Source organism: Scylla paramamosain, chromosome 25 (genome assembly GCF_035594125.1).
Source record: "Scylla paramamosain isolate STU-SP2022 chromosome 25, ASM3559412v1, whole genome shotgun sequence".
In the NCBI taxonomy this organism is placed as follows: Eukaryota; Metazoa; Arthropoda; class Malacostraca; order Decapoda; family Portunidae; genus Scylla; species Scylla paramamosain.
This window is the reverse complement of record NC_087175.1, coordinates 2,667,501-2,680,000: the sequence shown is the minus strand read 5'-3', so window position 1 is coordinate 2,680,000 and position 12,500 is coordinate 2,667,501. Positions and strand designations below refer to the sequence as shown.

The 12,500-nt window shown below is 44.2% G+C and overlaps 1 long non-coding RNA gene across 1 annotated transcript in view; it reads right to left on the bottom strand.

Moving 5' to 3' along the window:
• Nucleotides 1-10,551: 10,551 nt before the first annotated feature.
• LOC135113087 (uncharacterized) overlaps nucleotides 10,552-12,500 on the bottom strand; it is a 143,328-nt gene continuing 141,379 nt past the window's right edge. The window contains exon 4 of the long non-coding RNA XR_010274705.1: nucleotides 10,552-11,387. This is a non-coding gene — a long non-coding RNA (uncharacterized LOC135113087). The remainder of the gene's footprint in view (nucleotides 11,388-12,500) is intronic.

The window sequence follows — 12,500 nt, the reverse complement described above, 5'->3', positions numbered from 1 at the left end:
TAGATAGATAGATAGATAAATAGACAGACAGACAGACCGATAGATAGATAGAGAGATAAACGGAGAGACAGGTACACAGAAATATAATACACAGAGATATCACTATACAAAATTATAGATAGATAGATATAAATAAATCAATGTATGGATAAATGGATGACTCGATAGACAGGTAGATAGATAGATAGATGGATAGATAGCGATAGACAGATAGACAGATAGATAGACAGACAGATAGATATATAGACAGACAGACAGACAGACAGGAAGACAAAGAGGAAGACAAACAAAACTTTGAATACACCAACAGAGAGAGAGAGAGAGAGAGAGAGAGAGAGAGAGAGAGAGAGAGAGAGAGAGAGAGAGAGAGAGAGAGAGAGAGAGAGAGATCACTGTGTAAGAGACTCAAGCAAAAAAACACAAAGAACATCCGCACACACACACACACACACACACACACACACACACACACACACACACACACACACACACACACACACACACACAGAGAGAGAGAGAGAGAGAGAGAGAGAGAGAGAGAGAGAGAGAGAGAGAGAGAGAGAGAGAGAGAGAGAGAGAGAGAGAGAGAGAGAGAGAGTTTCCCAAGAGGTTCTGGAGGAAGCTGTGATGTTTTCTCTCACACTGGAGGGAAAGTCAAGAGGGATGGAGGAATTCTCTCCACTCAGGAAGGAAAGAGGAAAAAGGAGAGAAAATAAAAGACGAAAGCAGGAAGGAACAAGGAAAAGACACGAGAAAGGAAAAGAACACAAAGAAAGAGTAAGTTATATTTTATTGTAGAATGGAGGAATTGTAAGAATGAATAAACTAAAGGATAAAGGGAAAAATGAGGAAAACTTAAGAAATGAAAGGAAAAAAAGGGAAAAAAAGCAAGAGGAGAGAAAAGTAGGAAAGACGAAAAGAAATTAAAGGATGGGGAATAAACAAGAAAGAAGATGGGGGAAAATAAAAAGGTAAGAAAATAATAAGATGGAAAAGGAGAACGAGAAAGAAATAGAAGGAAGAGCTAAAAGACATAAAGGAAAAAAAAGCAAGGATAGAAAGAAAGAGATAAGATAAAATTAAAGAGCAAACGAAAGAGAAGAAAAAATAAACGAGAAAAAAGAAAAGTGAAAAATACAACAAAAAATAAAAATAAAAGGAAAGTAAGAAACACAAAATTGAGAGAGAGAGAGAGAGAGAGAGAGAGAGAGAGAGAGAGAGAGAGAGAGAGAGAGAGAGAGAGAGAGAGAGAGAGAGAGAGAGAGAGGGTATACTTTAATAAATATAAAATAGCATCTTTCTGAATCTGTGTTTGGAAGGAAAACAAAGATTTGAATAGAACTGTATTACATTTACAGGATATGAACACTCAGTAGCCTCTCTCTCTCTCTCTCTCTCTCTCTCTCTCTCTCTCTCTCTCTCTCTCTCTCTCTCTTAAACACGACAAATATTTGCATTTCCGCTAGATTTACGCAACGCTGTCTCACACACACACACACACACACACACACACACACACACACACACACACACACACACACACACACACACACACTGTACAGTTATAAAAAAATAATAAATAAAGCGCATTGTACGTAAGAGTATAATCACTTAGAGAGAGAGAGAGAGAGAGAGAGAGAGAGAGAGAGAGAGAGAGAGAGAGAGAGAGAGAGAGAGAGAGAGAGAGAGAGAGAGAGAGAGAGAGAGAGAGAGAATGCGTACTGCCTGCAACTGTTACTATTTCATCACATCACTGTCCCACACACACACACACACACACACACACACACACACACACACACACACACACACACAACTACAACAGTACAAAAAAAGAGAAAAAAAACGAAAAAAAACGAAAAAAAAAAGTACATACGCAGCCCTTCATTTCACAAACCACACACACACACACACACACACACACACACACACACACACACACACACACACACACACACACACACACACACACAATTAACTTTTTTTTCACTACTTAACACAAACTCACCGCAAAACATTTTCTTCCGTAACAATAACCCGCTTAACGTTGGGGCCGCGGATGCTAAACGTTTTAATGGGCAAATGCTAAACGTTTTCATTCCGTAGCGGGGTTTTCCGGCCGACCGAGTGAGTGGTGCTGAAGCCGTCGCTCGTTTTCTGTGGAATAGTTAAGTGCCTCCTCCCTCCCTCCCTCCCTCCCTCCCTCCCTCCCTCACCAGGCCATAAAACACAGGGAGGGAGGGGTGAAGAGAGAGAGAGAGAGAGAGAGAGAGAGAGAGAGAGAGAGAGAGAGAGAGAGAGAGAGAGAGAGAGAGAGAGAGATTGCAGCGCGTATTTTCTTACATGTTGGGAAACTTTAATAAATTGTTGTAGAATAGAAAGACAAATGTACTGAAACAACAACAACAACTACAACAACAACAACAACTACTACAAATACTACTACTACTACTATTACTACCACCACCACAAACAACAACAACTACAAATACTACTACTACTACTATTACTTCCACCACCACAAACAACAACAACAACAACAAGACACAATCTCATGCAAAAACTCACACCATAAGTAAATTTTATCCCCCCATTTCTACTAATTTCATACACGCTTATTACCACTCTTGTTTATTTTTATCAGGAATTATAAGCAGGAGTAATTTTTTGGGGTGTCTCTCTTTATCGAGTTAATTAAGAGAGTCCCCCCCTCGTGAGTATTCGGCGGCAATAAAAAATATAAATAAAAATAAAAAACGGGGATGTTTATGTTCCTGTAGGCGCCCGTTTTCGTTTTACGCAACACCGTGACGGAAAACATCTGAGAGAGAGAGAGAGAGAGAGAGAGAGAGAGAGAGAGAGAGAGAGAGAGAGAGAGAGAGAGAGAGAGAGAGAGAATTTCCCAGTTGACGTGAAAAACAACACAGCTTCTCTTGTCATGGAACACAAAACACCACCACCACCACCACCACCACCACCACTATCAACACCACTATTGCCACGACCAATATCTACACCAGCACAGCCACCACCACTACCACTACAACAACAATAACAACAACAACAAAAATTACTACTACTTCTACTACTACTACTACTACTACTACTACTACTATCACCACCACCACCACCACCACCAAAATCCAACGAAAAACATGCCAAAACCAGAATGACTCTCTCTCTCTCTCTCTCTCTCTCTCTCTCTCTCTCTCTCTCTCTCTCTCTCTCTCTCTCTCTCACTGACTTTCTCCCTCCTTAACAACCATTAGGGCTTAACTACCACTGTATAATGACCTCTAATGACCTTGTAACACCTGGGAGGTCATAGCATCTCCTCTCCTCTTCCTCCTCCTCCTCCTCTGCTCCCACCACCACACTTGACAATAACAACAATAACAATCTTATAAACACTCCTACTGGGCTATAGAGAGGAGGAGGAGGAGGAGGAGGAGGAGGAGGAGGAGGAGGAGGAGGAGGAGGAGGAGGAGGAGGAGGAGGAGTAAGCGAATAAGTGTTAAGAGAACAAGTAAGGCGAAGGAAGAGAAGAAGGAATGGAAGAAGGAAGAAACGAAAGGGAGAGATGAATGAAGGTGTGTGTGTGTGTGTGTGTGTGTGTGTGTGTGTGTGTGTGTGTGTGTGTGTGTGTGTGTGTGTGTGTGTGTGTGTGTGTGTGTGTGTGTGTGTGTGTGTGTGTGTGTGTGTGTGAGAGAGAGAGAGAGAGAGAGAGAGAGAGAGAGAGAGAGAGAGAGAGAGAGAGAGAGAGAGAGAGAGAGAGAGAGAGAGAGAGAGAGAGAGAGAGAGAGAGAGAGAGAGAGAGAGAGAGAGAGAGAGAGAGAGAAAATGTTCCAGACAGTCGTTCCCTCTTCTTCTGCGACACTTAACTGCCCCCCTCCACCCCCCACCAACTCCAAGCTCCAATATTTCCTCTGAAAAGTCATGTAGTTAGGATGTGTATGCTCAAGCGTAGTGATCCTGAGTACCTCCACCAGGCTCTAGTGGAAAGTAGTGAGGTATTCAGGAGTGTCTATGTGTAGTGCAGATGAGTGCGGCCACGGAGGGACAGCTTGGAGTTGGCAAGACGGAATTTGCAAGAAATGAAAAATAGAAAAAAATAAAAAAAGGGGTGGGTGTCTTGGCAGCTGCTTGTTGTGCATGACTTGTGTCACCCCCGGTGCCCAGGAACAAAGCATCCAAGAGGACCTCAACCAAAGTCCCAGTGGTTTTCTGCTGTGCTCCGCGCCAAGGCAGTGATACATCCCCGCGCAGAAGTCTTGACAGAGCAAGGCAACATGGCTGACGCTGAAGAGAAGAAAGGGAAGCGAGGCTTCCTCTCCAGGGCGTGGCGCCGCCTCCGCAAGGCGTGCCGGCGCAGGCGGCGGGAGCCAGAAGGCCCGCAGACCGCGGCGACAGGAGTGTTTGCCCGGGAGACGCAGGAGCAGAGCTTCGTCGCCACCGCGCCCCGCTGCCCTGGCTTCACCGGCCCGGTCATCGTGGGCGTGGTGTGGAAGAAGCAGTTTCAGTGTAGCGGGGACCGGAACGAGGGGGATGAGATGGAAGGCGAGAAGAGCCGCGGGAAGTGCACCAGCGCCACCGCGCCCCGCTGGTCTGGCTTCACCGGCCCGGTCATCGTGGGCGTGGTGTGGAAGAAGCAGTTCACTTGTAATGGGGGGCGGGGGGAGGCTTGCCTGGGTAATGTGGAAGCAAAATTAACTAAAGAAGAGAAGGAAGATGGGAAGAGAAGGGTCAAGATAGGGAAGGGATTGGGAGATGGATGCTGGGGAGAAGAAACAATGGGAGTGAGGGGAGCCTGGCGGGCGAACACTCCTGCGCCGCGGCCTTGTGAGAGAGAGGGAAAAAAGACAAAATGTAAAAAAAAAAAATTTTTAGATTTAAGAATAATGTAAGATAAAAAGTAAAAAAAAATAGATTTAAGAATAAAATATAATAAAATGTGTAAAAAAATTAAATAAATAAAAATGTAAAAAAAACTATTTAGATTTAAGAATAAAATATAATAAAATGTAAAAAAAAAATAAAAAATGTAGGAAAAAAAAACAATCTGGCTTTAAGAATAATATGTAATAAAATTGATTATATCTAAGAATACTGTTGTAACGATGATTGTGATATTGTTGTTAGGAATATTAATTTGAATGTATGTAAACGTGTGTGTGTGTGTGTGTGTGTGTGTGTGTGTGTGTGTGTGTGTGTGTGTGTGTGTGTGTGTGTGTGTGTGTGTGTGTGTGTGTGTGTGTGTGTGTGTGTGTGTGTGTGTGTGTAGCAATTAATGTTATAATGTTCAATGTGTAGCAATTAATGTTATGATGTTCAGTGTGTAGCAATTAATGTTATGATGTTCAGTGTGTAGCAATTAATGTTATAATGTTCAGTGTGTAGCAATTAATGTTATAATGTTCAATGTGTTATCATCGTAAAAAAAAAAAAAAAAAAAAAGAAGAAGCTTGTCTCTCAATGTTGATGCGTCTGTTGTGCCAGTGAGTGTGTGACTGTGACATGTAATACTGTGTTGCCACTTGTTGATGTTGTTCGTGGCCAAAGGAGAAAAAGATCATTCCTGCTGCCACTGTCCTTACTTGCCAGTGTCCCCTCTTGTCTCAGTGAATCCCCTCGTGGTGTGTGTGTGTGTGTGTGTGTGTGTGTGTGTGTGTGTGTGTGTGTGTGTGTGTGTGTGTGTGTGTGTGTGTGTGTGTGTGTGTGTGTGTGTGTGTGTGTGTGTGTGTGTGTGTGTGTGTGTGTGTGTGTGTGTGTAATACCCCTTTATCTCTTGCGTATTTTTAGTCATTCTCCTTTGCACTACAGTAATTCTAACAGGCCAGTGTCTCTCCTGCAATATGGGGACCAGAACTGCACACCATAATCTAGATAACGTCTGATCTTTGCCAAATATAGTTTTAATATTCGGGACTTCTACTTTTGGCGCTCCTAAAAGATTATTCCTAATGCTAGATATGCTTTGTTTCTGGCCTAGGTGTGTGTGTGTGTGTGTGTGTGTGTGTGTGTGTGTGTGTGTGTGTGTGTGTGTGTGTGTGTGTGTGTGTGTGTGTGTGTGTGTGTGTGTGTGTGTGTGTGTGTGTGTGTGTGTGTTAAAGTAAGAAGGGCTCAGACTTTCCTTGCGGTCACGGTCATTGGTTGTGTCTCAGATGGCGTTAAAAGTCAATGATAAACAAGAACTGGCAGTCGGGAATACACGTTAGTTATTGGCTGGGTGGGGTCAGCTGTGGGCGGGAAGTAGTGCCTCTCAGTAACAACCTCTTGACACAAACTTCCTCGCCTCTTGCCTGCCACACACTTACAAAAGCACTTTAGTTTATGATCAGCAAGGCAGTCTACCCATCACCCTCATCTCTCCTGCTTTCCTTCGTTACTTCGACACCCTTCAATTCCACAGCAAATTCTTCACTTCACCCTGCCCTTAGCTAACCCCCTATTCCAGTTCCAGAGGGCACTTCAAAGGCAATTTGCTGGAAAAGCGCCTTGAAACTTACCTCTTGGGAGAGTTCAAGTCATAGGAAGGAGCGGGTACACGAGCAGGCAAGGAGTTCCACAATTTTTCCGATAAGTGTGTAAAGACTGAGAATACTGGTTGACTCTTGCATTAGGGAGGTGGGCAGCAAAGGGTGAAGGTAGAAAGTCCTAGGCAGGTAGGGAGAAGGAAGGGAGGTAGGAAGATAGCAAGATAAGAAGAGCAGTTAGCGTGAAAGTAATGACAAAAGGAGGGAGGAAGTGTAGTAAAAAATATATATAGAGATGTAAATGACACACTCACCTTAAGGGAACTCGCCATCTCGCCGCTGAGTTTACCTGAGGAAGGAGAGAAAATCTGACTTAATTAAAGGAAAGGATCGGCAACTTAGGAGGAGGAGGAGGAGGAGGAGGAGGAGGAGGAAAATGGAGATGTATAGGAAGAAAAGGATGAAGAAGATAAAGAAGATAATAGGGAAGGAAAACAAGAGAATGAAGAAGAGAAAAAAAAGATGAAGAAGAGAAAGAGAAAGAAAAGAACTAACTGGCTGTGACGTGTCATAGAAGCAGTATTTAATTATGAACACCAACTTAACTTAACGACAGGAGGAAGAGGAAAACGAAACGAAACCCAAATAAAAATAAGAACAAGAATAGGAAACACACACACACACACACACACACACACACACACACACACACACACACACACACACACACACACACACACACACACACACACACACTCCACCTTTCACCCACCCATCCACCCATCACTACCAGGACAGAGGGACGTTATGGTTTCCCTACCTTACTGACACACATAGAGAAGACTAAAGGGAGGCCCATATTCTGTACCACCTCTGCCGGCACCCCCACTACACCCCAAAGGCTCAAGTTCATATGGGTGAAGCTATAAAGGTTTCTAGGGGTGTTTTTAGTGTTGCAGTGACAGATTAACTAAATTTCCATATATTACAGAAGGAAAACACTCCTGAGAACTCTCTAATCATCTGTGACCTTGGAAAATTGTCGTGATGAGGGAGTAAAATCTCTCTCTCTCTCTCTCTCTCTCTCTCTCTCTCTCTCTCTCTCTCTCTCTCTCTCTCTCTCCACACTGACTTTCTCTCCCCTTAACAACCATTAGAGCTTGACTATCACCTCTATAATGACCTCTAATGACCTTGTAACAACTAGGAGGTCATAGCATCTCTTCTTCTTCTTCTTCTTCTTCCTCCTCCTCCTCCTCCTGCTACTTCACTCCCACCACCACACTTGACAATAACAACAATAACAGTCTTATAAATACTCCTACAGGGCTATAGAAAGGAGGAGGAGGAGGAGGAGGAGGAGGAGGAGGAGGAGGAGGAGGAGGAGGAGGAGGAGGAGGAGGAGGAGGAGGAGGAGGAGGAGGAGGAAGAGGAGGAGGAGGAGGAGGAGTAAGCGAATAAGTGTTAAGAGAACAAGTAAGGCGAAGGAAGGGAAGAAGGAATGGAAGAAGGAAGAAACGAAAGGGAGAGATGAATGAAGGTGTGTGTGTGTGTGTGTGTGTGTGTGTGTGTGTGTGTGTGTGTGTGTGTGTGTGTGTGTGTGTGTGTGTGTGTGTGTGTGTGTGTGTGTGTGTGTGTGTGAGAGAGAGAGAGAGAGAGAGAGAGAGAGAGAGAGAGAGAGAGAGAGAGAGAGAGAGAGAGAGAGAGAGAGAGAGAGAGAGAGAGAGAGAGAGAGAGAGAGAGAGAATGTTCCAGAGAGTCGTTCCCTCTTCTTCTGCGACACTTAACTGCCCCCCCCCCCCACCAACTCCAAGCTCCAATATTTACTCTGAAAAGTCATGTAGTTAGGATGTGTATGCTCAAGCGTGCAGTGATCCTGAGTACCTCCACCAGGCTGTAGTGGAAAGTAGTGAGGCTTCCAGGAGTGTCTATGTGTAGTGCAGATGAGTGCGGCCACGGAGGGACAGCTTGGAGTTGTTGGCAAGACGGAATTTGCAAGAAATGAAAAATAGAAAAAAATAAAAAAAGGGGTGGGTGTCTTGGCAGCTGCTTGTTGTGCATGACTTGTGTCACCCCCGGTGCCCAGGAACAAAGCATCCAAGAGGACCTCAACCAAAGTCCCGGTGGTTTTCTGCTGTGCTCCGCGCCAAGGCAGTGATACATCCCCGCGCAGAAGTCTTGACAGAGCAAAGCAACATGGCTGACGCTGAAGAGAAGAAAGGGAAGCGAGGCTTCCTCTCCAGGGCGTGGCGCCGCCTCCGCAAGGCGTGCCGGCGCAGGCGGCGGGAGCCAGAAGGCCCGCAGACCGCGGCGACAGGAGTGTTTGCCCGGGAGACGCAGGAGCAGAGCTTCGTCGCCACCGCGCCCCGCTGCCCTGGCTTCACCGGCCCGGTCATCGTGGGCGTGGTGTGGAAGAAGCAGTTTCAGTGTAGCGGGGACCGGAACGAGGGGGATGAGATGGAAGGCGAGAAGAGCCGCGGGAAGTGCACCATCGCCACCGCGCCCCGCTGGTCTGGCTTCACCGGCCCGGTCATCGTGGGCGTGGTGTGGAAGAAGCAGTTCACTTGTAATGGGGGGCGGGGGGAGGCTTGCCTGGGTAATGTGGAAGCAAAATTAACTAAAGAAGAGAAGGAAGATGGGAAGAGAAGGGTCAAGATAGGGAAGGGATTGGGAGATGGATGCTGGGGAGAAGAAACAATGGGAGTGAGGGGAGCCTGGCGGGCGAACACTCCTGCGCCGCGGCCTTGTGAGAGAGAAGGAAAAAAGACAAAATGTAAAAAAAAATGTTTAGATTTAAGAATAATGTAAGATAAAAAGTAAAAAAAAAAAATAGATTTAAGAAAAAAATATAATAAAATGTGTAAAAAAATTAAATAAATAAAAATGTAAAAAAAACTATTTAGATTTAAGAATAAAATATAATAAAATGTAAAAAAAAAATGAAAAATGTAAGAAAAAAACAATCTGGCTTTAAGAATAATATGTAATAAAATTGATTATATCTAAGAATACTGTTGTAACGATGATTGTGATATTGTTGTTAGGAATATTAATTTGAATGTATGTAAACGTGTGTGTGTGTGTGTGTGTGTGTGTGTGTGTGTGTGTGTGTGTGTGTGTGTGTGTGTGTGTGTGTGTGTGTGTGTGTGTGTGTGTGTGTGTGTGTGTGTGTGTGTGTGTGTGTGTGTGTAGCAATTAATGTTATAATGTTCAATGTGTAGCAATTAATGTTATGATGTTCAGTGTGTAGCAATTAATGTTATGATGTTCAGTGTGTAGCAATTAATGTTATGATGTTCAATGTGTAGCAATTAATGTTATGATGTTCAATGTGTAGCAATTAATGTTATGATGTTCAATGTGTAGCAATTAATGTTATGATGTTCAATGTGTAGCAATTAATGTTATAATGTTCAATGTGTAGCAATTAATGTTATGATGTTCAATGTGTAGCAATTAATGTTATAATGTTCAGTGTGTAGCAATTAATGTTATGATGTTCAGTGTGTAGCAATTAATGTTATGATGTTGAATGTGTTATCATCGTAAAAAAAAATAATAAAAAGAAGCTTGTCTCTCAATGTTGATGCGTCTGTTGTGCCAGTGAGTGTGTGACTGTGACATGTAATACTGTGTTGCCACTTGTTGCTGTTGTTCGTGGCCAAAGGAGAAAAAAGATCATTCCTGCTGCCACTGTCCTTACTTGCCAGTGTCCCCTCTTGTCCCAGTGAATCCCCTCGTGGTGTGTGTGTGTGTGTGTGTGTGTGTGTGTGTGTGTGTGTGTGTGTGTGTGTGTGTGTGTGTGTGTGTGTGTGTGTGTGTGTGTGTGTGTGTGTGTGTGTGTGTGTGTGTGTGTAATGCCCCTTATCTCTTGCGTATTTTTAGTCATTCTCCTTTGCACTACAGTAATTCTAACAGGCCAGTGTCTCTCCTGCAATATGGGGACCAGAACTGCACACCATAATCTAGATAACGTCTGATCTTTGCCAAATATAGTTTTAATATTCGGGACTTCTACTTCTGGCGCTCCTAAAAGATTATTCCTAATGCCAGATATGCTTTGTTTCTGGCCTAGGTGTGTGTGTGTGTGTGTGTGTGTGTGTGTGTGTGTGTGTGTGTGTGTGTGTGTGTGTGTGTGTGTGTGTGTGTGTGTGTGTGTGTGTGTGTGTGTGTGTGTGTGTGTGTGTGTGTGTGTGTTAAAGTAAGAAGGGCTCAGACTTTCCTTGCGGTCACGGTCATTGGTTGTGTCTCAGATGGCGTTAAAAGTCAATGATAAACAAGAACTGGCAGTCGGGAATACACGTTAGTTATTGGCTGGGTGGGGTCAGCTGTGGGCGGGGAGTAGTGCCTCTCAGTAACAACCTCTTGACACAAACTTCCTCGCCTCTTGCCTGCCACACACTTACAAAAGCACTTTAGTTTATGATCAGCAAGGCAGTTTACCCATCACCCTCATCTCTCCTGCTTTCCTTCGTTACTTCGACACCCTTCAATTCCACAGCAAATTCTTCACTTCACCCTGCCCTTAGCTAACCCCCTATTCCAGTTCCAGAGGGCACTTCAAAGGCAATTTGCTGGAAAAGCGCCTTGAAACTTACCTCTTGGGAGAGTTCAAGTCATAGGAAGGAGCGGGTACACGAGCAGCCAAGGAGTCCCACAATTTTTCCGATAAGTGTGTAAAGACTGAGAATACTGGTTGACTCTTGCATTAGGGAGGTGGGCAGCAAAGGGTGAAGATAGAAAGTCCTAGGCAGGTAGGGAGAAGGAAGGGAGGTAGGAAGATAGCAAGATAAGAAGAGCAGTTAGCGTGAAAGTAATGACAAAAGGAGGGAGGAAGTGTAGTAAAAAATATATATAGAGATGTAAATGACACACTCACCTTAAGGGAACTCGCCATCTCGCCGCTGAGTTTACCTGAGGAAGGAAAGAAAATCTGACTTAATTAAAGGAAAGGATCGGCAAGTTAGGAGGAGGAGGAGGAGGAGGAGGAGGAAAATGGAGATGTATAGGAAGAAAAGGATGAAGAAGATAAAGAAGATAATAGGGAAGGAAAACAAGAGAATGAAGAAGAGAAAAAAAAAGATGAAGAAGAGAAAGAGAAAGAAAAGAACTAACTGGCTGTGACGTGTCATAGAAGCAGTATTTAATTATGAACACCAACTTAACGACAGGAGGAAGAAAAAAATTAAACGAAACCCAAATAAAAATAAGAACAAGAATACAAAACACACACACACACACACACACACACACACACACACACACACACACACACACACACACACACACACACACACACACTCCACCTTTCACCCACCCATCCACCCATCACTACCGGGAAAGAGGGACGTTATGGTCTCCCTACCTTACTGACACACATAGAGAAGACTAAAGGGAGGCCCATATTCTGTACCACCTCTGCCGGCACCCCCACTACACCCCAAAGGCTCAAGTTCATATGGGTGAAGCTATAAAGGTTTCTAGGGGTGTTTTTAGCGATGCAGTGACAGATTAACTAAATTTCCATATATTACAGAAGGAAAACACTCCTGAGAACTCTCTAATCATCTGTGACCTTGGAAAATTGTCGTGATGAGGGAGTAAAATCTCTCTCTCTCTCTCTCTCTCTCTCTCTCTCTCTCTCTCTCTCTCTCTCTCTCTCTCTCTCTCTCTCTCTCCACACTGACTTTCTCTCCCCTTAACAACCATTAGAGCTTGACTATCACCTCTATAATGACCTCTAATGACCTTGTAACAACTAGGAGGTCATAGCATCTCTTCTTCTTCTTCTTCTTCCTCCTCCTCCTCCTGCTACTTCACTCCCACCACCACACTTGACAATAACAACAATAACAGTCTTATAAATACTCCTACAGGGCTATAGAAAGGAGGAGGAGGAGGAGGAGGAGGAGGAGGAGGAGGAGGAGGAGGAGGAGGAGGAGGAGGAGGAGGAGGAGGAGGAGGAGGAGGAGGAGGAGGAGGAGGAGAAGAAGGAGGAGGAGGCAAACGTTAAGAGAGCAAGGTAAG